Source organism: Ursus arctos, unplaced genomic scaffold (assembly GCF_023065955.2).
Source record: "Ursus arctos isolate Adak ecotype North America unplaced genomic scaffold, UrsArc2.0 scaffold_12, whole genome shotgun sequence".
Lineage (NCBI taxonomy): Eukaryota > Metazoa > Chordata > Mammalia > Carnivora > Ursidae > Ursus > Ursus arctos.
The window spans coordinates 59,569,384-59,594,892 of NW_026622786.1; the positions used below are offsets into that span (position 1 = coordinate 59,569,384).

The following is a 25,509-nucleotide window of genomic DNA, read 5'->3' on the forward strand; positions in this document are numbered from 1 at the left end:
ACACATTTTACGCGTAATTTTGATTTTTTTCTCTACTTTTCTTCATTTCCTTTTTGACTATAGCTAAGCCCCCTTTGAAAACGACAGGTGCAAAACACACCACATCTTACACACTCGGAAGCCGAGTCGTTACTTCTGAGTAGGGAGGAATGACAAATAAACACATGTAGGTTTTTATGCAAACTTGGTGTCAGCAGACTGGGCTCTTTGCAGCTGAATGGCCCCATGAAAGTCAATGATGGCCTTGGCTGAGTTCTGCTTGTTTTTACTCACACCAGGGGTCTAGTGAAACTCAAGTTGGTCCCTGCTCTGGGAAAATCCCATAAAAAGGTGTGTGTGTGTGTGTGTGTGTGTAATGTTTGTGCACACATGTGTATGCATGACCCTTTAGCCTGTTTCTTGCCTTTCTTTACCTCTGGTATCACTTTATAGAATTGCTGTACAGGATTCCTGGCAATTCCTTGTGGGCTGTGGTCTGTTATGCCTCTAGGCTTCTGAGTTCTTCCTGTCTCGAATGTTCAACTCCCTCCTTTATCTGCCTGGCGAACTCCTACTTATGCTTCAAAACCTGAGTTAGATATCCACCCTGTGAAGGGTACCCTGCCTTTCCTCTGTGTCCCCAAATGAATTCCTTCCTTCTCGTGGCTCCCCTTGGACTTGTTAATACCTCTGTCAGCTGTCCTGACGATGCTGTAGTATGATTCTTTCTGATCGTGGAGCCAGTACAATGTAGTGGTTAAAATAAATGTCTTTGGAGTCTGAAAAATCTAAGTTTGGGTCTCAGATCTGCTATTTACTGATTTTTGAAACTTGAACAAGTGACACATCTTTCTGAGGCGTTATCGTTTGTGGACTGCAGATCACGGTGCGTGTCTTCAGGACGTGAAGGAGGTAACCGTGAAGCAACCAGCGGAGCACCCGGCCCGTGGCGGGTGGGCGGGAAGTGGGGTGCTGGCCTGGCTCCCTCTGGCCTCTGTCTCTTCTGCTGCATTCCAGCCCCTTGAGGTCAGGGGCCTTGTCCTATGTATTTCTGTGTCTCTGGCTCCTGGCACAGTGTGCTCAGTAGATCTCTAGTAAATGCTGAGCGAGCTGAATCCATGGCATCATTTGACAAACCCACAGGCTGTGGTTTGCAACGGGTACCAGAATCGTCCACCGAGGGGACTTTGATTTCATCATAACGTGAGTGCCTGTGACCGCAACAGCTCTTTGTCTTTGGAGGCACCTGATGCCAGGTGTTTGGACTTTGTGTGGGGTCACCTGGAATTTGGGATTTACTTCTCTTTTATTCCCAAGGTCATTGTCCCTTTTTAGTGCCAGTTAGAGTTCTAGGCATGCTTTTGATTAGAACGTAGAGTTGCTGCCTCTCTCCCTGAGAAGCGTCTTACAAAGGTGATCTGAGTACAGAGAAAAGTTCTTCTCTTCAAGTCTCAGGGCCAAGTGGGAGCTGCGTTGTGCTTCTCCTGTGCATGTTTCACTAATCACTTAACGCCAACAAGCATTAGCACGTTGCTGGTTATTGCACAGCTTGGAACCTGTAGGAGACATCGCCTCTGTCAGGGGATGACGATGGCAAGCGAGGAAGTAGGACAGTGGGATGAAATCAAGCAGATCTGCGTTCGGATCCTGGCTGTGCCCCTTGGAAGCTGGTGGCCTAAGGGCAGTCCTAAGGCTCTCTGCCTTAGTGTCCTCATTAAAATAAAAAGAACAAGAGTAAAAATAGCATCTGCCTCCTACGTAGAATGGTGAAATGACTTGGTAGGTGTTTAGCTTATCACAAGGCTCGGTGCATGGTAAGTTCTCAATACAGGAGAGCCGATTGGGGTGGCGATTCAGAATCATGTGCCAGCAGGGGCCAAGAGAAAGAGAACTGGGCTCTTGGCAAGGTGGCCATTTAAGGAATTAGATCCATTTATAAATACTTGGGCAACTGCAATGGCATACTGCTGTAGAGACGAAGGACTCTAGGCCTATCATTTCTTGCCCGTGAATAACGCTGTCTGTCTCAGGATAGCTACATAATGGTGAGATTCCACAGACATAATTGTTAAGGACAAGAGGCTCCAGTCAGTATTTTAGTCGTAAAAATGTACATCTTCGTGGTGACCCTCGCACAGAGTACAGATGCATGTAATTCATTTTTGTTCATACCTTTATTTTCGTCCCCCCTTAGGAGGGAAAATCCTCCCCGTCCTGAGCAAGTCGCTGATGCGGAGCTCCTGTGCAGACACTGAAATAATGCATGTTGCTTTTTTCCTGGAAGGGGCCTAAGTGGTACGACTATATGTTAATCATCAGTCCTGAAAGGTGTCATTTAGCAGCAGGGGAAATATGTTACTCTGTGCATTAATGGAAAAGAGATTATTTTCAAACATTTCAAAACCCTGAGGACCCTCTTCAAGGAACTTCCTTTTTTTTTTTTCTCTGTTACCCATTTAGAGCAAAGGTACCGCAGCTTTCCGTGATTTAGAAACAGGGCTGTAAGTCTAGCAGAAGAAGCTGAATGTGAGAAAATTAAAGGCAGAATGTGTGATGCCCAGGCCGTGCGGGTGCTGCTGTAGCCTGGACCACAAAACCCTGACACATGAGACGAAAAATGCTTGACCCAAAATGTGGTTATTTTACAAAAACGCAAGGTCAGAGAGAGATCACTACTGACGCCTGTTGGTTTGGGATGCAAGACATCTCAGAGATTGAAAGAGAGGTGAAAACAAAGACAAATGGAACAAAGACAGGTGGTTTCCTAGGACCCAAGGTCACAGATGAAGAAGGCTTGACGAGTGCGGGGTCTTTCAAATGGTGGTGGTGGTGGTGGTGGGGGAGGTCAGGCTCGCTTGCCCAGAACTTGAGGGGCTGAAGATTTCCTGTTTCCAGTGGGGAAGGAAATGGGTCTGAATTTTACATTGGCTCTCAGGCCCTTTCTTACGGACGACTAGACTGGACTGACCTTTGCCTCTGGGGGCAGGGGGACACCGTTGTCGAAGAACAAAGGGGCTAGGCCAGGGGTAGCAGTCTTGCTGCTTCTCTGGAGAACTCTGGAATGTTACTGGAGAGAGAAGAGAACCCAAACCACGGGTAACGAAAAGAGGCCTTTCCAGACAGCAAAGGCCAGGTGACATGGCTCAGGCTTTGCATCATGGCTTCAAGTCAGGCAGGAGGGAGACAGTTGGCTGCAAATCAGATTGCAGAAGTCGCCGTGGAGAAGGCACACTTTGATAGGGGGAGAAAGGCGTTCAAGTTGGTCTTCATTCCCGACTCTGGCAGGGGTAGTGACATGGGGAAAGGTATGTCACCGCCCGGTGCCTCAGCTGCTTCCCTGTACGATGGGCAGAGAAAACCCAGGTCCCCTGCACTTCAGAGCTTACATGAGGCGGTAACTATAGGACATGCACTCTTGGGCTCCACACATAAATACGAGTTCCTGCTTCACAGCTACCGTTCAATTATTTTACACCCACTTCTCTTGGAAGCCATAGATCAGGAATCTTCTCCTATATGTAGAGTCTCCTTCTGTCTTCAAACCTGGACCCAGCTGGCCCCCATCTTCAGCTGTCCCTCTGTCTCCTCTGCAGCTGTTTTAGCCCTGGGACAGTTTGGTGGACTTGATAATGTATTGGTGGTCTGTTTCCTGCAGACAGTGAGCTTCTGGGGTGGGGGGCAGGGAGATGTCTGTACCCGTCTCTCAGCGACTCGCAGGCACAGGGGCAATGCTCAGTCATCGTGGAACATATCCGCTTGTCTCCTTTAGGCTCTTGCTGAGATGTCACTTAAGGTGAGTTTACATTCCTACGCTCCCCCTGAATGCCCTTGATTGCTACAGGTAATGGGATCAAAGGGCCAGAGACTCCATCCAGGAGGGAATCTGGGAAGTTTGCAAGTTTCGTTCGTTTCCTTGAGGTTACAATGGAAACAAACAAGTTTTGCTACCTTTTCGGGAGGAGTGATGGAGCGAGCGCTGAAGCCCATCCACAGACAGCGGTGTACACCCCCCCCCCCCCGTTGTACCCTGCGTCCTTGCTTACCTAGAGCTTGTTCTTTTTTGTACAAATTTAGTCACAGTGGGATTGGGAAAGCAGATCTGATACTTAAAAAAAAAATACAGCCTAAAACCAAGTTAGAATAGGCCTTTTTGGTTAGCCATGCTATTTTTGTCTTTCATTAGTGCTGATAATTAGCAGAATTAAGAACGGGCACTTAAATTATGGTTTAGACAACAGAACATCTCTAGGAATGAAATTACCATTCAGCTTACATTTTCAGGGAGATCTGGAAATCACTGAAATAAAACAAAGTCTGAAGAACGTTCTGATGCTGGGGGCTCTGAACTCCGGAGCCAAAGTGGATCATTGAAATAACGATAAAAATCATGGTCATGACCGTTATCTCATTCATTTGTGCAGCAAATTAGAGTTTATAAGGCCGTTTCATATCAGTAGAATCTTCGCAAATTACAACAGGAAGGGATCATGGAAATCAAGTGATGCAACCCTTTCATCTTACAAGTGAGGGCACTGGAATTTGTTGTTGTTGTTGCTTTAAAACCACTTCAGGGGTGTCTGGTTGGCTCAGCCTTAACCGCGTCTGACTCTCGATCTCAGCTCAGGTCTTGGTTCTGGGACATGAGGTCCAGACCTCATTGCACTCCATGCTGGACGTGGAGCCTGCTTAAACGAACAAAGAAACAAAAAAACCCAGTCCAAACGTCTAAAAAACTTCGGGACGGTGCCCCCTGTGATGAGTACTTTTAAGATCAACTCTCTTCACAACTTGCAAATATACCATACAGTGTTCTTGTCTGTGGCCTCCATGCCGGTACCTTATATCCCTAAGACTTGTTTGTCTTGTAACAGGAAGTTTGTACCTTTTGCACACCCAGCAGGCCTGTGTTCTTATTACCACAGCACCAGGTGAGGAAGTCAAGGATTAAAGATGAGAAGTGTTTGGGCCGTGTTGATGCGTGTGCTGATGCGGTGCAGTGGCCTTGGTCACTGTGCTGCTGACTCCAGGTCCCCTCCTGCTTTGCAGAGTTCATCTTTGTTGATAGCTTGATCTGCTCAGAGGGGTCTTCTCTCCCTTTAACTACAACTAGCCCGCCAGCTTCCTGCCTGCCCCATCACTCTCCTCAACCTGTTTGATGCCATCTCTCTTACTTCTACCTAACGTTCCAGAAGCTCTATTTTACTTGTGGGTTTTCTCTATCAGAACGTAAGCTGCACGGACCTCTGTTTTGTTCAAAAGTCGAATCTGAGCACCTGGAACAGCGCCGGGCACAGCATAGGCACTCAATAATATTTGTTAAAGGGTTGAATGAGCAATTGGAGGAGGTAGATGGCATATACAGAGAGTCTCGTAGAGACTAAAAACAAAAAAACAAAACAAAACAAAACAAAACCCAGCATCACTGTATTTTGAGAACTTGACATGTGGATCAGAAAAATGGCCTGTCCGCTTCCTGTGCTGTAACTTCAGCTTTGAAGTCCTTCCTCCATGGAACGCATATTTCAGAGGGCTTCGCGTGCCCTACACACCATTCCAGGTGTTGGGGAACTGCCGTGACCAAACAGATTAGAGATTCTTGTCAGGGGAGAGCTTGCATTTCTGGGACATTGAGAGGATAATAAATACATTATATAAATTAAATTTATAAATAAATTTATAAATGTGCATCTGTATGTGTATTATAATAATTAAAGTGTGAGCAGAAAAGCAGAGGAGAGCTAAAAAGTGTGGTGGCTTTGTTTTGAGTGAGGTGGCCAGGGAAGGTCTTTCTGAGAATTGACGTTTCAATATTTGATGAATGGATTAATATTTAACCATTAATTGTTTGTCGAAAGGATGAATGTTTTCAAATACTAATTGTTTCTGCCTCAAAGTATCTGTCAGTAGAGTTACTTTACTTCTTAGGTACAATGTATAGAAGGCAGTAGAGCTCTCCTCCTTGTGAAAGCAGGTTGGAGCTGAAATATTACTTGGATTCCACCTCCAGCCTCTCCCTCCTCCTCCCTCACTTCTCTGAATTGGTATGAGTGGCCACCCAGGAGCTGAGAGTGGTGAAGCCATGATTTCAGTGTTACCCAGTCCGGTGAAGGGTGAAGCCCTTTTGTGAGGCACAGGGTGCAGCCTGGGCCCACAGTGACCTTGAGCTCCAGCCGGACGCACCCCTTGTGTCTTTGAGCCGAGCTGTCATCTTGGACCAGTGGCCTCTCCCAGCCTCAGGGTTTCGGTTGAAACAGTGATGATAATGCCTGCACCAGCCGCGCTTCTGAAGTGCCTGCCCGTTTCTGCCCTACAACGGTAGCACAGCAAATGTTACTCTCTTTTCCCTTTTGTATCTGCTGTGCATTAAAATGGCTCTTGCTCTGCAGGGAGTAGAGTATAATGCAAGCAGGAAAAATAAGCAATGCGAGTCTTTTCGTCTTTTCCCGTGCAGTTGCCCCCCCCACCCCGTGATTACGGGGGCCTGTTGCATGATAACCGTCTCATCCCTTTTAATCAGATTTTCATCATTATGAAGGTTCCCGGTAATTACAGTTATTTTTGCCTTATAACTGAACTGCTGTTATTAAAATTCTTTTATTAAATCTTTTTTTTTTTTTTCCCGTTTGGTAGATGAAAGAGTCTAGAATTCCTGAGTCAGATGACAGATACTGGATGTCACTTAGCTATAAGGCCTTATTGGTGAGATATAGGAATAGCTCCCGGAAGGTAATGAATGTTGCTGGCTATGGACCGGCTGGTGGTGCCAGAGCCTGGACAGGAGACCGCAGTTTCTCGGTCCTCTCTGCTGGCTCTTGCTTACTTCTCTCCGTTGACTAGTGGTGTGCTATCTGCGACACGCTGTGCTGTACGCTAGGTGTTGTGCCTGGAGATCAGACGGTCTGCGTAGATGGAAGTAGATCCAGCATGGGAACACAAGTCCCCAGGTCCAGCGCCGTGCTACGTTCACGATACTCTGCCAAAGTGTTGGGCAAGCCCTGTGACCCATTCAGGGGCCAAACTCGATTAGCACTAATATTAGTGATAATGAAAATGATCATCCCGAAGAACATGGGGCTCTAAGATAATACAGGCCAGGGACACCAAGGTAGATACGACTGTCTGTGTCACTATCCTGAGCAGTGCACATCCTGTTGGGATAGCTCACGATAACAACGACAGATATCACCGGGCTTCTTCCCTGTGAGGCTCCATGCAAGGGGTGTTTCAGGCACGCTGTAAAGTCCTAGGAAAGTTTTATGATAGCTGTAGTGTTATACCTGTTTCACAGATGACAGAACAAAGGCCTCAGTGTCTTACCTAATTCACCCCAGGCCACACGGCCTGTAGTTGGCACAGCTGGGAATTACACCCAGGTGTGTGTGTCCCAGAGGCTGATCTGGGTGAAGCACAGGTGTTCCTGGGAGGGAATTCCATCTTAACAGGATTGCAAACGGGGACAGATAAATCCGTGCACAGTCCTATCATGAACCAATTACACTTCTCTCCTTTTAGCTGGAACCTTCTCTCACTATCCCCTTGGTTCATTGGGGTGACCATGGGAGCCTTCTCGTTTGAGAGGCTGCTGGGTATGCCTAAACCCACACCGTTTGAGCTAATTGTGTACAATTTAGCATTCCCAAAGCGCTGACAGTCCTCATTCAAACCAAGTGTGAAAGTTTTTAAATTAGCTTTCACAGTTTGATTCACAAGCAGCAAATGCAAAACGGCACGGGATTAATTTTTCCAACCATCACCACGATGGCATAGCTGAAGGCTATCTTAGCTCATTTCCTTTAACAGAGAAGAGGCTGGGCAGAGGCAGTGTTCTTCGGAGAGTGACGTTGTAGAAGAGATCTCAGTACTCTGGTTACAAAGAGAATCAGGTATGCAAATTATACAACAGCTGCATGGAACAGCGTGTGTGAAGAGCAGGAACTTTGGAATTGGATGGTCTTGGGTTTGCAGGGTGGTTCTGTTGATCTTGCAGTGTGGTGTTCTTGTGCACTCGTTGTACGAATTACCCTTCTTCAGCCTCAGTTTGCCACATTGTAAAATGGGGATGTCTCCAAATGTCTGAAAATCTTCTGCTGAGGGTGAAAGGAGCCCTGTGTCATGGCTCGACATAATGGCTGACATCTCTGATGGATCTCAGTCAACCCGAGCTGTTGTTATTAGTGTCATCCTTGAACTTTGTTTTCCTGCAAAAATATGCTCACTGTCTTAGGGAGTTTTTTTTCCTTAGATAACATTTATTGAGCACCTGCTGTTTGCAGAGTGCTGTGCCTGGCATTGGACACCAGGAGATAACAAAACACAGCCCTGTCTTGAGGAACACTCAGTGCAGAGGCAGACACAGAAGACAGAATGGTAATTGCGGTGAGGGCACAGAGGAGGAGCTTCTGATCCACCTTGGGTCATGACCACCTTGGTCATAGAAAACCTTGAGAAGAAGCAGAGTCTCAAAACATATGTAGGGAACAGCCAGGGAAGAGGGTTGAAATTGAGTTCCAGGCAGAGGAAATAGCCCATCACAAAGGCAAAGAGGTGAGAAAAGCAAGGTTTACTCAGGGGAACTTCTAGATGGTTCCAAATGGTTGGAACAAACTATAAATGGGCAAGTTCACTTAACCCTGCCTCAATTTCCACATCTATGAATGGGCATAATAATGGTACTCACCTCAGAGGGCTGTTGTCAGGATAAAATAGGCAAGTCAAGGAAAACACTAGAGTGATGCCCAGTACAAAGTCCCCAGAGAATATTCTCAACATTAAGTAGCACTGAACAGTCTTCCCCGATGTCATTACCTAAGAGTTACTCAGCACCTTCACAACGTAGTGAGTCTTCTGTATCATTGAAAGGCGTTTCTTTTTTTTTTTTTTTAAGATTTTATTTATTTATTTGACAGAGACAGCCAGCGAGAGAGGGAACACAGGCAGGGGAAGTGGGAGAGGAAGAAGCAGGCTCCTAGCGGAGGAGCCTGATGTGGGGCTCGTTCCCAGAACGCTAGGATCACGCCCTGAGCCGAAGGCAGACGCTTAACGACTGCGCCACTCAGGCGCCCCTGAAAGGGGTTTCTTATACAGTGTTTCCCTAAACCTGTTTGACCCATTGGATGGGTGAACATTTCTTTTTTTATTCTTGGCAATAATCTTTTTCAGGAGCTTTATACTTTAAGGTTTGGGAAATGCTATGATTAGATACAGCAGACAGATTTGTTTTCTTGTTCTAAAAAAAATTAGCCTAATTGAGGGTCTAACAGCCCTCTTCCTTCCCCCCAAGAAAGAGAAAATTAAGAAAATTATCTTTTTCTCTCTTTTTGTTTAGTGACCCATTGTCTTACATATATATGCCTTCACTTGGCATTTGAATAAAAACTCACATTCAGAGGGGTCAGAACCTGAAAGTTATCGGGAGTTTCACTTTAATTGGTTTCTGATATCCATGCCAAGCTAATAGTTTGCTTGGTACAGGTATCTGCGTATGGAGTGGACAGTTGAAATATGCCCAGTGCAGAGAAATAAGCCTTGTGTTTGTCTGTCTAGCACTAAAACCAGGGTTCGCTGGCAGGTGACCTCGCAGCGTCCCCCGAGCCGTGCGGTAGTGCACGAGCGAGTGTGCGAACCAGGCGGGCTCCGTTGATCTGAACGCGGGGAGGAGCTGAGGTGGAAGGGCAGGCGGGGGATGCATTAGACCTACAGCGGGGGGTTCAGCCAGCGCACTCACAGCAGACTGCCCACATCAGAATCTCTGCTCTGCGCTGACCAAGCTGCGTGTCCTTGGGCAAGTTACTGATTTCCAGGAGCCCCATTTCCTCATTGCTCCAATGTGGGTGAAGAGCAGTGCCCACCTCATGGAGCTGCTGAGCCTAACGGTGTGAAGCTCTTAGAACAGCACCTGCGCAGAGGAAGGGTTAGGTGCCTGCAGCTTCTCCCCATTTCCTGAGAGCTTCTTGCCCAACGTGCAGAACCGCTGAAGAGATGAAAAGAAGTCCAGGGGGTGCTCTGGACAGGACTCGGCCCGGAGGGGCCTCCTAGCGCAGAGTTCAGGGCTGGTTCCTCGCTGGGAAGTCTTCCCCATCTCCCGCCTCTGCTCCTGCTTCCTCCGTGCACTTGCTGAGGGTGGCTGTGAACAGGGCCCGGTGCAGCGCGTGCTCCCAGAGCAAGGACACTCGGTCTAGGTCAACTGTTGTGGCATACTGAGCCTGGCTGGCCAGATGCGGCCTGCATACTGCAGCCTCCGAGGGGATCAAAGTCTGTGTAGATCGCGTCTCCACATAGCCCAGCAAACGGTTACAGTGGCTGCGTTTCCACGGTGGCCGCAGGAATCGATACAAACCATTGCCCAGTCAATTCAAGTACAGTGTGTCTGATAGACAGACCTTACGGGCCGCGACATGCAGACCGCGACATGCAGACACGGAGGTTTTCCCCCAGCCATGGTGGCAGGATGGATTTTCACTCTTAGCTCCTCATTAGATCCAGGGTGCTTATTTTCCAACACAAAACACATGCAAATTGACAACAGGCACATGCTTTTAAATGTAATCAAGAAGAATGAGCTTGTGTACCAGCATTAATTTGCCTCAGTTCGGTGTTAGGATTTCCCGAGTTTTATGATATGTGTTTTTGTCTGGGGTTTCTTCATTCTGGAGAAGGGCTTAGGCATATGAAGTGGTGTCTTACCTCTTCTTCCCATTTTCAAATGAATCAAATTGGGGTAAGCTTGCAGTCATGCCTACTATGCAAATTCCTTTCCACTTGGGGTTACTTGAAGGATGCAAGGATTTCGTGTCGCTCTCTGGCATCTTCCAAGCATGCTTGAGTGACCGGCATCGAAGTTTGCATCACAGGACCAATCCAGGGAAAGAATCCCAAGCATGCCACTAGACCCTGCTCAGTCTCCACTACCCCCACAAAGCTCCGGGGTGCTGCCTCCATGGTTTTCACTTGAAAATTAATTCAGTGCTACTTCAGAATAACATATCTATTGCTTAAACATTAACACTTTTTGTTGACACTTGACTTTTTGGCACTCCGTGTCATTTCGTCATAACTAGATCGTAAGAGCTGTGATAAGGGATTGTGTCTTAATTTTTAAATTCAACACATATTTCTAATCACAGTTTTTGAAAACTCACATAACATCTAATACGGCGGGTGCACCTACTGTAAGCTCAGCAAATACGGGCTGGAGTTTGATTAAAAGGTGACTTTTTAAAAAGGAGATTGTTAATACCTTAACTGTACCAGCTCAATTAATGTGTCAGCCTGAAATCATTGGTCTGTAATCACTTCTTGGTCCCACTTTACTTTCTTAATTGTACCCTTAGAAATAGCAATTTCGTAATAAAAATGTAACAGAGTACTTTTTTTAAAGGCTTTGAAAATGGTTTATTAAAGAAAGAAGTCATATGTTTTCCTAAGTCGGTAGGAAGATGGGCAGAAACATTATGTCTTGAGATGGACATGTCATGAGTAGGGACAGTGTGTCAGGCATTCGTTATGCCTTTTTGACAAATGGGGAAACTGAGGCTTAGAAAAAGGTAGTAAGTGGGGTGCCTGGGTGGCAGAGTCCCTTAAGCGTCTAACTCTTGATTTCAGCTCAGGTCAAGATCACAGGGTTGTGAGATCGAGCACCGCATCGGGCTCCATGCTGAGCGTGGAGCCTGCTTAAGAGTCTCTGTCCCTTGACCTCTGACCCTCCCCCCACTGCTTGCATGCTCTTTCTCTCAAAAAAAAAAAAAGGTAGTAAGTAATTTCACCAAGCTAATATAGCTTCTAAATATTTAGAGTTTATTAACTACTTGTAAATGTATATCTCATTTGGTATCTTTTAGTTAACTTCTGTGGGTATTCTTAGTGACTTTATAGTTGAGATTATAAAGCCAAGATGATTTGTCCAAGGCCCCTGCACCCGCCAGAGGGAGGGCCATGACTAGTAGACTGGACTATGGATCTCAAAGACCACATTTGAACAATATCACTCACTAAATGACAATTATGTGAAGATTTACAGGCTTAAATGTAATTCCAGCTTCCAATACAAGGCTTAAGCACAGATAGATACCACAGATGTGTTCATCTGGGTCCATTTGCCTCATAAGGTTATATTAGATGTCAGCTTATTTGTAATTTTTGAAAAGTTTTATTTTTTTAAAGATTGTATTTATTTATTTGAGAAAGAGAGAGAACTCAAGTGTGTGCATGTAAGTGGGGGGGGGGGCAAGGAGAGAGAGAAAAAGGCAGAGACTCTCAAGCAGACTCTGTGCTGAGCATGGAGCCCGACTCAGGGCTCAATCTCATGACCCTGAGATCATGACCTGAGCCGAAATCAAGAGTCAGATGCTTAACCGACCGAGCCATCCAGGTGCCCCTAATTTTTCAAAACAAATTTTGAAAAAATAACTGAGTCTTATATCCAGATGCTTGGGTTCAGGCTACCAGATACATATTGAGACTGTAGTGCAAGGACGGTATTGAAATGGTAAAGAAGGACACATACGTCTTTTTTTGTATATACCCACAGCCACCTTCTACAATAAGCAAGGGGTCTTTGTGTTCCTGATTATACTACAGGATTTAGGTTTTTCAGGTAAAACTGTTTTTCTGAATTGGGGCATAAGGAATGCAAGTAGGGAAGAGAGAGAGAGAGGAGAAAAAAACACAAACAGACCTTGAAGTCCTAGATGTTCGCCCCCGGGCGGGGGGGAATACGCCCCCCCCCCCCCCCCCCCCCCCCCCCGTCTGAGCAGTGTGAGGAGGCGGAGACACTTCCTTTCCACTCACTCGCTCATTCCCTCATCCTCACTAGCGCCTCTCACGCCACCGGCAGTGTTCTAGCTAGGCACTGAAGATCCATCAGTACATGAGACAGTCTGCCACGGTGAGGTTTGCAGTGTGGTTGGGAGATTTGCACAATATATAAAATTAATGCGCAAGTTACATGGTATATTAGAAAGTTTTATGGAGAAAAAATAGCAGGGGAGACAGATTGGGTGCACAGGGGTTGGGTTTGTCATTTTAAATAGGGAAATTGGAAAGTGGCATTTGAGCACATATGCCAAGGAACTTGTGGGTGCCTGCTCTTATGATATCTGAGACAGAGGGAGCAGCAGGTGCAAAGGGCAGGCTCGTGCCCTGTGTATTTGAAGAATGGCAAGGGAGCAGGAGCATGGTAGCCAAGGAGGTCTGAGAAATTAAGGGAGTCGGGCAGGAAGTTCATGGAGAGCTTTATGATATCATGATGGAATCCAATGCTGTTCTGAAAAGAAATTGTAGGGGAATCTGAACAGAAAGAGAGAATGCAGTTTGGAGCCGTTGCAATAATGAGCGAGAAAGATGATGGCGGTTTGTAGCAGGTCAGCTGTGCTGCTGGTGAGAAGTTTGAATTCTAGATAGAGTCGTTCAAGTGCTTTTTGAGTTAGTGCTCACGTACCAGGCACTGAGACACAGGACACTGAGTAGTTACAGAATCTGTGTCCTTCAGGAGTGGGGAACATGCTCTTGGAGAGACTGGGGGGGGGGGCAGTGCTCTGTTCCAGGAGGAGATAGGCCTTCAGGGCTCCAGTCCCGCCCTGCCATGTGCTGGGAGGGGGACCTCACTTAACTGCTGAGTCTGTTTTCTTAGCTATGAAATGGGAGGGTGATAGCTGTTTACTCGTGCACTTAACTATATGTATAAATAACAAATGCAAGTTGCTTAGGGAAATTCTCTTAATAAACCGAGGATACATGGAGAGGTAGCATCTAGAGACTTGACGTTCTGATTAAGAGCCCAGACTCAGGGGCGCCTGGGTGGCACAACGGTTAAGCGTCTGCCTTCGGCTCAGGGCGTGATCCCGGCGTTCTGGGATCGAGCCCCACATCAGGCTCCTCCGCTATGAGCCTGCTTCTTCCTCTCCCACTCCCCCTGCTTGTGTTCCCTCTCTCACTGGCTGTCTCTATCTCTGTCGAATAAATAAATAAAATCTTTAAAAAAAAAAAAAAAAGAGCCCAGACTCAGAAGCCAGACCCCCTCCAACCCTTGTTCACTGTGTAATCATGGGCAAATTACTTAACCCCTCCATGCCTCATTTGTAAAATGGAAAAGGTGAACCTACTTATTAAGACTGGTATATGGATTAACTGGGTTCATATGTAAGCATGTAGAACAATGCCTGACATGTGGTAATTAAAACTAGTCCCTAGTGGTGGTGTGAGTTCCAAGGAAGGTGTTCAGAATAGCCTTAGATCATTAGCATATTTGAGCGGCATTCTACCTATTTGCAGGGCAATTTTTATTTCAGTGTTCTGTGAACCCACATTTTGCCTAAACGGACAGTTTCAGTGAAACCAGATCCATGTGTTTGGTTCTCTGTTTACTCATCCCATACAATCAAGAGGACCCCTTTAATTTCTTCTTGGATTAGTCATGTTTACCAACAGCTCGAAAAAGACATTCCAGCCTTCAGAAAGCAAACGACAATAGCTATAACAAGGCATTAGAGGTTGTATCAACTTGTCTTGCTTGAAGTTAATGTGAAAAATGCGGAGGAAAAAAATAACAAGGGGAAATTTCGAAAATTGGGCAATGATGTCTAACCAAAATGACATGCGCACCTCTGACTGTAAATGCACAGCTGTGTTAGCGCCTTGCCGGCTGCCCGCCGTCCTGAGGTTTTATCACATCATACTGCGGTGATGAGGTATTTCTTTGCTTTTTTAGTTTTTCCACTCGCAGATGCCAACAATGATTATTTGTAATTTCAGAAATAAAGATGCTCCCAAGCAACATCTGTGATTCCATATTTTTCTGTGGAATTCAAAATGCATGTCTTACTCCTATCTGTAACCGGGGAGTATTTGCAGTCAAACATAATTCCCGTAGACTTGATTTAGCTCTGGGCCAGATTGACTAAAAGGTTTTAAAATGGTGCCCGTGCTCTCAGTATCTACACTGTGTGGATTCTCGACCTTTTAATCCCCATTTTCTTTAATACAAATAAAAGAGAGTTTATCAGTTGATTCAGATGAGTGGGAGTGTGCCATGTAAATTTCAAGGAATTATGCACTGAATTACAGTACCCATTTGGGGCTTAAACATCATTCTCCACTACGCAAAACTGGCATGGATTTTATTTGAAAGGAAATGGCACACGGTGGCAGGCAATCATTTTTGTTATTGTGTTTCGTACCCTGGCCTCCAGAACCTAAGGACAAAGAAAGGGGACGTTCATTTATAAGGTGACCTCCTGAATGGTTCTTGAAATGCAATTTAATCCTCATATCAAGCAAAGTCTAATGCTGTATTTGCCAGTAAAATAGTCATTTGCATTTTTTATTGACAATACAAATTGTGTTTAATCAGGCATTCGGCGTGTTAGCATTTCCAAATGATTGAAGACCCAGTTTTGTTCAAACTACGTCCCGTTTTGGGTCAAATGTATTTTGTTCTTTTTAATTATCAGAGCGCATAAAGTTGATTTTGAGCAGTATGATTTTTTTTTTAATTGTCCATGCCCCATGTAGCTATATCTGCTTTTCTCCAGAAAAAAGCCAGGAAGCCCTAAGTTCTTAAGTGTACGCATTTACAGACGTCAGCCCAGCTTAGAAGAATCGTCAGAAAAGGTTTCTACTGAGTAACATATCTGATCGTTGAAAAGACTGTGGAGGCATGGACGCAGTCTTGGACCACAGATCACAAGACTCTTCGTTACCAGAAAGACACTGTCCATTTCCTGACTTGTGAACAAGAGGGAAAACAATCTCCCTTCCCTTTCTTGAGGATTTTCATGAGGTTTTGTCCTTGGGAAGTGCTGTAGCTAAGCTGAGTGGGAAGCCCAGCCCTACTTGGCGTAGCCACACGGCCTCAGGCAGGTTCACCCATCCCTGCCTCAACTTCCTCATCAGTGTAGGGGAGACCATCCTAGCATTTACTTCACGTGGCCGTGGTGAGTAAGGGTTAATATATAGAAAGCTTAAAACAATGCCTGGCCTGTGGGAAGTACTGTTTATGTTTCTTATATTATCATCATCATTCTTAGTATTAATAGCATTTCTGTCCAAGTTTATTGTGTGGATGAAATCAGTTCATATTTGTAAAGTACTTACAAGAAACCCTAGCATGCAGTAAGTTTTACAAGTGTTTGCCATTATTTCTATTATTCGGTATCTACCATTTACTAAGTGCTCACGGTGTGAAAGGCATTAAGTTTAGCAACCTGTGAGGGACAGGGAGTTCTGACTTGACTTTGCGGATGAGGACAAAGGCTGAGTGGCTGAGCCCCTCCCGCAGGGACATGCTGAGTGAGTCACAAGCAGGACTTGAAAGCAGGGCAGGCTGACCTCACATCTCTGCCTCTTTACTCCTGAGCACGGAGGCCACTCCACACGGGTGTCCCCTGAGCAGCATTCCAGGCTCTTCCTCGTACAGGACCGCGCAGCTGAGTCTTGCCTCCATATTCACCACGGGGACCTTGGCCAGGCTTCACTACTTCACTCACACCCACCGGGACATCGTCCACTTGGCCTTGTTTTCCTGACTTCTAGGGAACAGGAGCCCAAGGCCCGGGGACCTGGTTCCATTTCCTTTTCTCCACAGAGACTTGCCCCAGCTGTGTCCCTCTTCCCAACCTCCTCCAGCCCCATCTCTGTCCCGTTGTTCCCGATGCTGACACTGATGGATTCTCGTTTGTTTTGGAGGAGACATTCAGTGTTAATTGAAAATACCAAATTTGTTTGCCTTGGTCCACATAGACACAGATTATAATCATAACAAACATTTTTTGAGAGTTTGCTATGTGCCAGAACCGTTCTAAGCAGTTAATACATATTAATTTATCTAATCCGCACAGCCACACTAGGTGGGAGGTACTAATACTGTCTGCAATCTACAGATAAGTCACCGGACCATAGTCTGTAGGGAACTGGGGCAGCTTGGCGAGGGCAGAACTGGCTGATCTCTCTATGTGTCATTCTTCTTTTTTCTTGTCTGTGTCAGCCGGGGGCCAGAGCACAACTGGCCACGTCTTGTGCTCCCACAGGTGATACAGGAGAGAGGAGGAACAGGAAGGGGAAGAACAAGGGCTTATGGGGCATGTATGTGTCAGGTCCGGGCCATATCCTTTACCCTTACGATCAGAGGCGACACTGACCACCACCCTGTCAGGTGAGCGTCGTCCTTCTCATGGTAGAGGTGAGGGTGCTGGGAATCCGAGCTGTTCAGTGATTGGCTTTGCCTTCCACTGTTAGATGGCAGAGCTGGGGTTTGAACACAAGTCTGTCCAGCTGTGAAGCTCAGACTTTTATTTGGGTTTAAGTTCTTCCCTCTGTCCTTCCCTCCAGGTTTAGGACTCTGGGGGCCAACCAAACAGACAAGGTGCCTGACCTAAAGTGGCTTACCTTCTAGACAGGGGATTGGTCAATAAACAAACAAACAAAGAGATCATTACAGAAGTGAGGACGCTCACTAGGGTGACAGGGAGCCCCTCATCTAGGCAGCAGGCCCTTAGTTAGGGTCCTCAGAGAAGACGTCTCTGAGGTCCAGTGGAGGTGAAGGAGACAGCTGTGCAAAGAGCAAGGCAGAGCGTCCCAGGCAGATGCACCCGCAAGGACAGGGCTCAAGCGGAGGAAAGTAGGGAATATTTGATGAACAGAAAAAGGGCAGCATGCCTGGTAGGAGGCAGGCAGAGGTCCGATCAAATAGGGCCTCCTAGAATGGAGAAAGAAGTCTAGATATTTTTCTAACTTCCACAAATTTTAGAATAAAATTAGCACCGTGTCCCTGAGCCATCCGTTTATAGCTCTGAGTCTGGAGGTTTTGGTCTGTTCAGTGTGTGTTATAATTCCTGCCCTATGTCCATCTCAGGGATTGTTTGAACATTAGACACAAGGAGATCTAGAGGCACTCTTCAGAAGCCGCAGAGAGAAATGGCTAATTCACCTGACACATTTATCTGTGTAAGAGAGAGGAGTTCTTGGAAGACTGACTGTATAGAGAAGGGGAGCTGAGCACTGGAGTTCCTGCGTGCTGAGTTTCTCACTGGCTAGTAGTAGTCATAGTTGTAGTTGGGTGGTAATAATCATATATACCCAGTAAGCTCTCACTGTGTGCCAGATTCTGAGCTAAGCTCTTTAAATCCATTATCATTTAATCCTTGTAATACTATAGAAGACATAGAGACCATTATTTCCTCCATTTGTCAGCTGAGGGACTGAGGCACAGTGAGGTGAAGTCTCTGTCTTCATGGGCTTCGTTGTGAAACACCAAAAACTCAATGGCATGTGGCTTGAACAAGCAAGATGCTTCTTTTAATTATATAAAAAGAAGCCCACCGCGAGAGTAAGCTGATGCTAGTAAATCTGCTCAAGAAAGTCATCAAGAACCCAAGGTCCTCTGCCTTTTGGCCTCATCATCTTTAATATGTAGTTTTTGTTCCTCATGAATGCAAAGTAGCTGCTGCAGCTCCAGTTTTCTTATCTGTATTCCAAGTCAGGAGGGAAGAGGGTGAGCCGAAAGAGATGAGCAATTGTAGAAGGGGTAAAAACTTTCAGCTTGTGAGGTTTTGCCTGTTAGGGGAAAGGAAATGTTCATCTACATCTTCTTTGCCTCCAGCTGGGGTATATGACCAAACCTAGCCGAAGGAAAGCAGGATTCTGGAATTTCACTTTAAGATTTATTTATTTGTTTGAGAGAAAGACAGAGGGAGAGAGCATGAGTAGGGGGAGGGGCAGAGGCAGAGGGAGAGAGAGAATCTCCAGCAGACTCCCCATTGAGCGCAGAGCCCAACACAGGGCTTGATCTCACAACCATAAGATCATGACCTGAGCCAAAATCCTTAGCCAGCTTAGCCAGCTGAGCCACATAGGCGCCCCAGGAATTTCACTTTACAGTTGAGAGGCTGTGGGTTACAGAGGAGGATATTAGAAAGTGTGTTATGAGCTAGGCTCCAGTCACACAGCTAGTAAATGGTGAAATGTATTTCATCATGTCATACCCTTGACCATAGTGCCATAGTATCTCCCTACAGGGGAGAGACTCAGGAATCTTGGACCCATTATTTAACCTCTCTGTGCCAATAATTTTCATTTGTTAAAGAGAAATAATAAGAGTTTTTAAATAATAGGGTTTGGGGGAAGATAAAGCAAAGTCCTTATAAAGCAATTGCCAGAGTGTCTGGCATATAGTTAAGTACACACCAAATATATATTAGCTGTTCCTACTGTGACATTGTTACAGTTCTTACTGTTAGCGGTTTCTGTGCCAGCATTTGTGAATAGGGAGGGTCAAACAAAAGACAACACAGCCTCTGCTTTGTAGGAGCTCACCTGTTCAGACTGTTTATAAATAATAATTTATAGTGTTAAGGTCAGTGCTGGAGCGAGAGGTGGCAGCAGCATAGATGAGGGAGGGATTGAGATCCCTAGGGGATGAGCAGGAAAAGATGAGCAAGAGTGAGAGTCTGGGATGAAAAGATGGGTGTTTACAGAAAGATAGGCTCTCAGGTGGCTACAGAGGTGAGGCTGGGTTCCATAGGAAGAGGAGAGGGAAGGATATTCTTTTTTGTTTTTTTAAGATTTTATTTATTTATTTGACAGCACAAGCAGGGGAGCTGCATAGGCAGAGGGAGACGCAGGCTCCCTGCTGAGCAGGGAGCCAGATGTGGGCTCCATCCCAGGACCCTGGAATCATCATGTGAACCGAAGGCAGACACTTAACCAACTGAGCCACGCAGCCACCCTGAGGGAGGGATATTCTTGACAGAGGGAACAGCATGTGCTTAGCAGGTGCCAAGCTACACAAGGGTCACTCTACACAGCATGTTGGGGAACTGCATGTATTTCCAACACACTGCAAAGTAATGTGAAGGTCAAGGCTAGCCAGGCAGATGTGAGTGAGGCTTTCCAGGTGCCTCATTTATGTTGAGCGCTGCCCTATGCCCTAGGGACACAGTGAGCAGTGAGGTGCAGCCCCTGCCCTCGGGAAGCACATCACATCGACACTCAGTTTTCTCCTTTGCTAAATGGGGGAAAAATGAAAGAAGGCTAAATTGTGTTAACCGTCTATTCTGTGACAGATTCAAGGGTAGATGTTGTGTGGACATTGTCTCATTAAACTTCAAGGTCATTATTACCCTCTCCCTTTGACAGGTGAGGAAACTGAGCATGGTAAGAGCCTGCAAGTTGTCCAGGATCACCCAGCTGGTAAGTGGTGCAGCAAGGATTCCGATTTTTCTGACTCCAGAACCTGTGTGCTCTGCTTGCTGGACTGCTTCCAGAACCCTGGGTAGTACACACACACACACCCCACCCCCCCCCCCCCACACACCCCGGTGATGAAATGCAGCAATATCCGAGAGCACTTTAGAGCCAAATGCAATATAAACATCAAGAGCTGGGAGTTTTTATTTTATTTTATTTTATTATTTTATTTTTAAGAAAAAAGGAAAGCACCTCGTTTACTGCTGTAGTAAATTTCCATAAACTTGTCAATTCTTTCTCAGCCAAGCTGATTAGCAAGAGTGGAGCTGTCCAAGTTGCTTAAGTGAAGGAGGATGGCTTGATTGTAGTTCAGTGTCTTAGCTGTCACCAAGCTGCCTTCCTAAATATGGTCCTTATTGCCCTGCTCACCCCTCTATAAACACCACTGCAATGAAAGCATAAAACATTAAAAACATCCCCTGGGTGACTGCTATTGCCTTTTGAATTAACACCAGAAATGCTCATTTGAGAGATGTGGTTTAACTCGAGCGATATTTCTTGACGGGTTAATGAATATCATATGTTATACTGTAACCTAATATAACACCATCAATTATTTAGTTATTTTTATTGATTGACCTCTTCCAGATTATTTAAGAGTAGATTTTTCACTATTTGGAAGATTTAATGCTGAGCACTCGGGCACCTTCTTTCTCTGTTTGGAGTGTCCTCTGAATACAGAGGTGTGTGTGTGTGTGTATGTGTGTATGGGTACGTATTATTTTTATTATGTTTGGAACAGACAAATTGTAGACCATCCTGGAATTAATGAGCATGATGCGTGCACCTTGTAAATCTAAACATAACGAAGAATTGAACTGCTGATGACACCGGAGAAAGGTTTCCAAGGGGCAGGTAATCAAGTCTGCACAATTAGAGTTACTGTTTAAAAATGCAAAAAGCAGAAAGACAATCCTGGAGAGAGAGACTGTGTTTCCGAACTGGTGCCAATATAAAATACAAGTAGTGGCCATGGATCACTGGCTTTCTAACCAAGAACTAGAAAGCTTGTGTTGTAGGACACGGTGTGTGTGTTCTCAGGGGCTCCTGATGGGCTAATGGAAGGAGGGAAGGCCACGTCGGGAAGGCCACGTCGGGAAGGCAGGCTGCCTGGGATCCACTTCTCTCGGGACACTCATTAGTTTCATGACTTTGGGATTAATTGGCCTGCGAAGCCAAATCTCTTGACTGGTTTAGTTCTCTTCACACTGGCCCCTGGCTGCTTTGGGGGCGTTGTTCTAGGCTGGGTGCGGGTTGTGGAAACGGATACAGCGTATGAATTATAGAATTACAGAAAGGTAGGGATACTGGCATGCCAGAATTTGTCTCCTGCAGGAAGATGGAATTTAGGATTTCTTAAAGTGTTGTCGACATTAATAATTTTTCCCAAGGCCCTTGTTTGCTGTCAGCCTATGAGCACTCACCATAAATTAATACTACTACCAGTAATTTTGTTAGGAATAGCCAAAATGTATCTAGTGATTTATAATTTACAAAGTAATATTTAGATATATCATTTCATCTCTCATACCCGACCTGGGCAGTTGTTATTTCGAGCAGGTGCCCGATGTCCAGGTTTTCTCCCTAGTCATTTTATGTCAGGGCGGGAAAGGAGAATCCCATCTCTGTCTTCAGGTGTAGAAACTGGTGGAATGCAGAGAGACCTGGTCGGCAGAAGACCCAGTGTTGAATCCTGACACCTCCAGCTGTTAGTTTTGTGGCCTTAGGCAAATTATCCAAACTTCACGAAAGCCTTACTGTACATATTTTTAAAACATTTGAAATAAACCTGGTGAAGAAAATGATATAGGGGGTGCCTGCATGGCTCTGTTGGTTAAGCATCCGACTGTCGGTTTTGACTCAGGTCATGATCTTGGGGTTGTGGGATTGAGCCCCGCATTGGGCTCCATGCTCAGCATGGAGTCTGCTGGAGATTCTCTCTCTGTCTCCCTCTCCCTCTGCCCCTCCCCTGCTCATGCTCTGTCTAAATAGATAAAATCTTTAAAAAATTTAAAAAAAATTTTTTTTAAATGAAAAAAAGAAAGTGATACAGGCATAGATTTCAATAAGGTATATGAAAGTCCTCACTACTGGGGATATAATGCCAGCGTGTAGGATTCTTCTAGCCTCGTGATGCCAAGTGGCTGGCCTCTAGGAGACCACGGCCCACCTCCACAGTGGACACCTCTGCTCTCCTCCGGCTTGCTTTTTCGCCAGCCGATGTGCAGCCTCAGAATTTCTTTCGGCACAGTGCTCCAGGTTGCCATTTGCCATTTGATCACATCTGGCAAGCTGGATAAAAACTCCTATGCCATCCCTATCCCTGGCCTAAGTTTTGGACCCAGACCTTCCCCCAGCCTCCCTCCTTCTCTTCAGAGGTAGGCATTTCTCTTTGCTTCCAATGCAAGCGATCTGGCCCAGAAACACGCACAAACCCAGCAGCCCCCTCTCAGAAGCGAGGCAGCTGTGCCCGATGCCGCTGGTTAGGTGGCAGCTGTGAGAAAGGTCACCCCGCAGGCTGCAGAGGCCGTTATCAGTAGCAGACAACCTGGTAAGGCCAAGATACATGTATTTTTAGACCCAAGAGACTCCATAACCTGTGGTTTGTAATGATTCGATTCCTTCTCCCAAATGCGACCTGCTGGGATCCTTAGGGGCTCCAATTAAAAAACTATATCACTGAAGATTGTGTGTAAACATCCTGAAGGTAATGAGACCTGAATTTCAGGTCAGTCAATTCCCAACATTCATGTTTTTTTACTCTTTCATCTCTTTGGCTTTGAGGAAAATTAACTTGGGCAACATGAGTGAGTTGGCCACTCCCATCTCAGGGGGCCACTAGGGAGCTACCCAGGCTGAAAAGGACCCCCGTCCTTTCCTTCCCATGCTGGTTCAGTTCCCCGGCAAGCTTAGCACCATTTGTCTTACCGATTACATTCCCCTTGTCTTGCCAAGGCACAGGACGTGTGTTCTGACCCATGGTACCATCTTAGTGATCTTCTCCTTCCATTTTCCATGGTGGAGCTAATCATTTCAGGGTGCTTGATTGCCAGGTTGGGCAGCAGGTCGGAAGAGGCCCCATCTGGAGGCCCGGAGGGCTGCAGTAGCTTTCTTGTGGGTCAGGTAGAGATGCATTCACACATTCAGAGAAGTTACCAACAGACTCACCCTTGCAAGGCCCCTGGTGCTGCAGGATGGGGGTGTGTGGGGTAAACCCCAGGGGAGACTGACGGTATCTCTGTCTTCTCTGAGGACCCGTACTCTCAATGCCTCAGCAGGTCTCCCGAGAGTGATCTGTGCACATCACCGCACCTAGTCTTTCCTGTAAAGAGGGCTCTGTGTGGGGAAGGCCGGGGCAGCACTGCCTGTTATGGAGTGAATGTTTGTGCCCCATCCCCGTTCTGATCTGCGGATGGTGAAGCCCTAACCCCTAATGTGATGGCGTTCGGAGATGGGGCGTTAGGAGGCAGTGACGTTCAGCTGGGGCCAAAAGGGTGGGGCCCTCATGATGGGATCAGTGCCCTTGTCAGGGGAGACAGCAGCGAGCTGTGTTCCCTCCGTCATGCAAGGACACACAAGCAAATGCTGTCTGCGAGCCAGGAAGAGCATCTTCACTAGAAACTGAATCCGCTGGCACCTTGGTCTTGGCCTTCCTAGACAACAGAACTGTGAGAAGTAAATGTGTGTCTTGTAAGCCACTGGGTCTCTGGTCTGTTGTCGTGGCAGCCCCAGCAGACGATGACACTGCCCGCTCTGCCTTAGAGACTTGGAGCAGAGCACCGGGCACCAGCACCGGCAGAGTGGGGGCGGACTCCGGCTCAGAGAAAATAGCAAAGCACCAGGGTAAGTCCAGGCGCTTCTGCCCCCAGGGTCTTTGTACTGTAGTCACCAGGAAAGTAGCACAGTCAAGCGCTGGTTGGGACAACAGTATACTCACATAGAGGAGAGACAGAGCACGATCCGCCCCACTAGTGGGCAGCCGTCCCCCAGGACTCATGGGTCCCCCTGGTAGCCAAAGGAGAGGAATTAGCCTAGACACACCCCTTGCTGTCTCAGTAGAAGGACCCTGACCCCTCCCCCTCCCCCTCAGAGGCTGAAATAATGAAAGCCAGGGGCACATACCCTTAGACACAACAAAGGAGAACACGTTGACTCTGAAGCTGGGAAATCTTCCCACAGGAGGGGGTAAGCGCGGCACAGACGGTGCGGACTCTGTCTCTTGGTCAGGGGAGTGTTCTAGCATTCTTCCGTGGCTGCACTGGGGTTGCAGAACCACATACAGGCACAAGACTGGCTCTCGCAGCAGTCACAGTGTGCGTGCTCACATCAAAGGCTCTGACAGGGCTCCTTTGGAGAGAGAACTTGAGCCTAGCCATCCTGAGCCTCGATGTCCCGAAGTTCCTGTCCATAATGATTGGCCAGTTCCTGGGTTGACAACAGCAAGATGCACTGAGCACAGCCTGACATTTTGAATATGAAGGGAAATTATGGAAAGGAATAGGGCGGTCACCTTACAGTGTAGTGTTAATCATCCCCACGCATTCTACTGCTGGACTGAGCTCCCTGAGGCAAGGGAGTGTGTCCTACTCCTTATGTCCATGCCTAGCGGAAGTGTAGAGCCCAAAGAAAGCTCTCCTAAGTGCTTGCTGAACCAATGAAATCATTTGCAGGTGGTGATAGATCCCTGCACCTTTAAGGCCGAAAGAAACCAAGCAATTATTTAGTCTAAATTCATTTTAGAAACAAGGAAACAAAGAGTCAGGAAAAGTGTCTGGTTGATGAATGGTAGGCTGGTGATGTGTGTGGCCCTTGCGTTGCAGATTTGAAAAAGACCAGTGAGGTCCAGTAAGTTCTTGATTCCTTCTCTATTCTAGGGAAAGAGTGTGTTCTCTGGGTGGGGGCCTTGTGGGGATGGGAAGAGGAGGAAGGCCAAAGACATATCCAGCTTTGATGAGTTTGCCCGTTGGCCCAGGTTACTTTTAGTAATTCACTGCAACAACTGTCGTTACCTATTTGCAGTGACTGGTGTGTCTCAGTTCAGGCTGCTGTATGAAGTATAATAATAAAGTGCCGTGGAGTGGGTGACTTATGGACAACAGAAAATGATTTCTCACAGTTCTGGAGTCTAGAAGTCCAAGGGCAGGGTGCCAGCATGGTTCTCAAGGCATCAGCTGAAACCCCAACACAGCTACACACAGAGCTAACTAGAGCCCAAGGAGGGGAACCCAGGCCCGTGCTGTGCAGGTGTTGAAGGTGGCGGGACAGGGGATGTGACTGTGAAAGTTTTTCACA

At 46.5% G+C, this 25,509-nt stretch overlaps 1 protein-coding gene across 3 annotated transcripts in view; it reads left to right on the top strand.

Moving 5' to 3' along the window:
* DAB1 (DAB adaptor protein 1) overlaps positions 1-25,509 on the top strand; it is a 1,098,018-nt gene that overhangs the window by 771,836 nt on the left and 300,673 nt on the right. The window contains exon 5 of one of the 3 annotated variants that reach the window (XM_048220365.2): positions 20,107-20,160. The exons of the other annotated variants lie outside the window; for them this stretch is intronic. The gene's annotated coding sequence lies outside the window, so the exon portion shown is untranslated. The remainder of the gene's footprint in view (positions 1-20,106; positions 20,161-25,509) is intronic. 3 annotated transcript variants of the gene reach the window in all.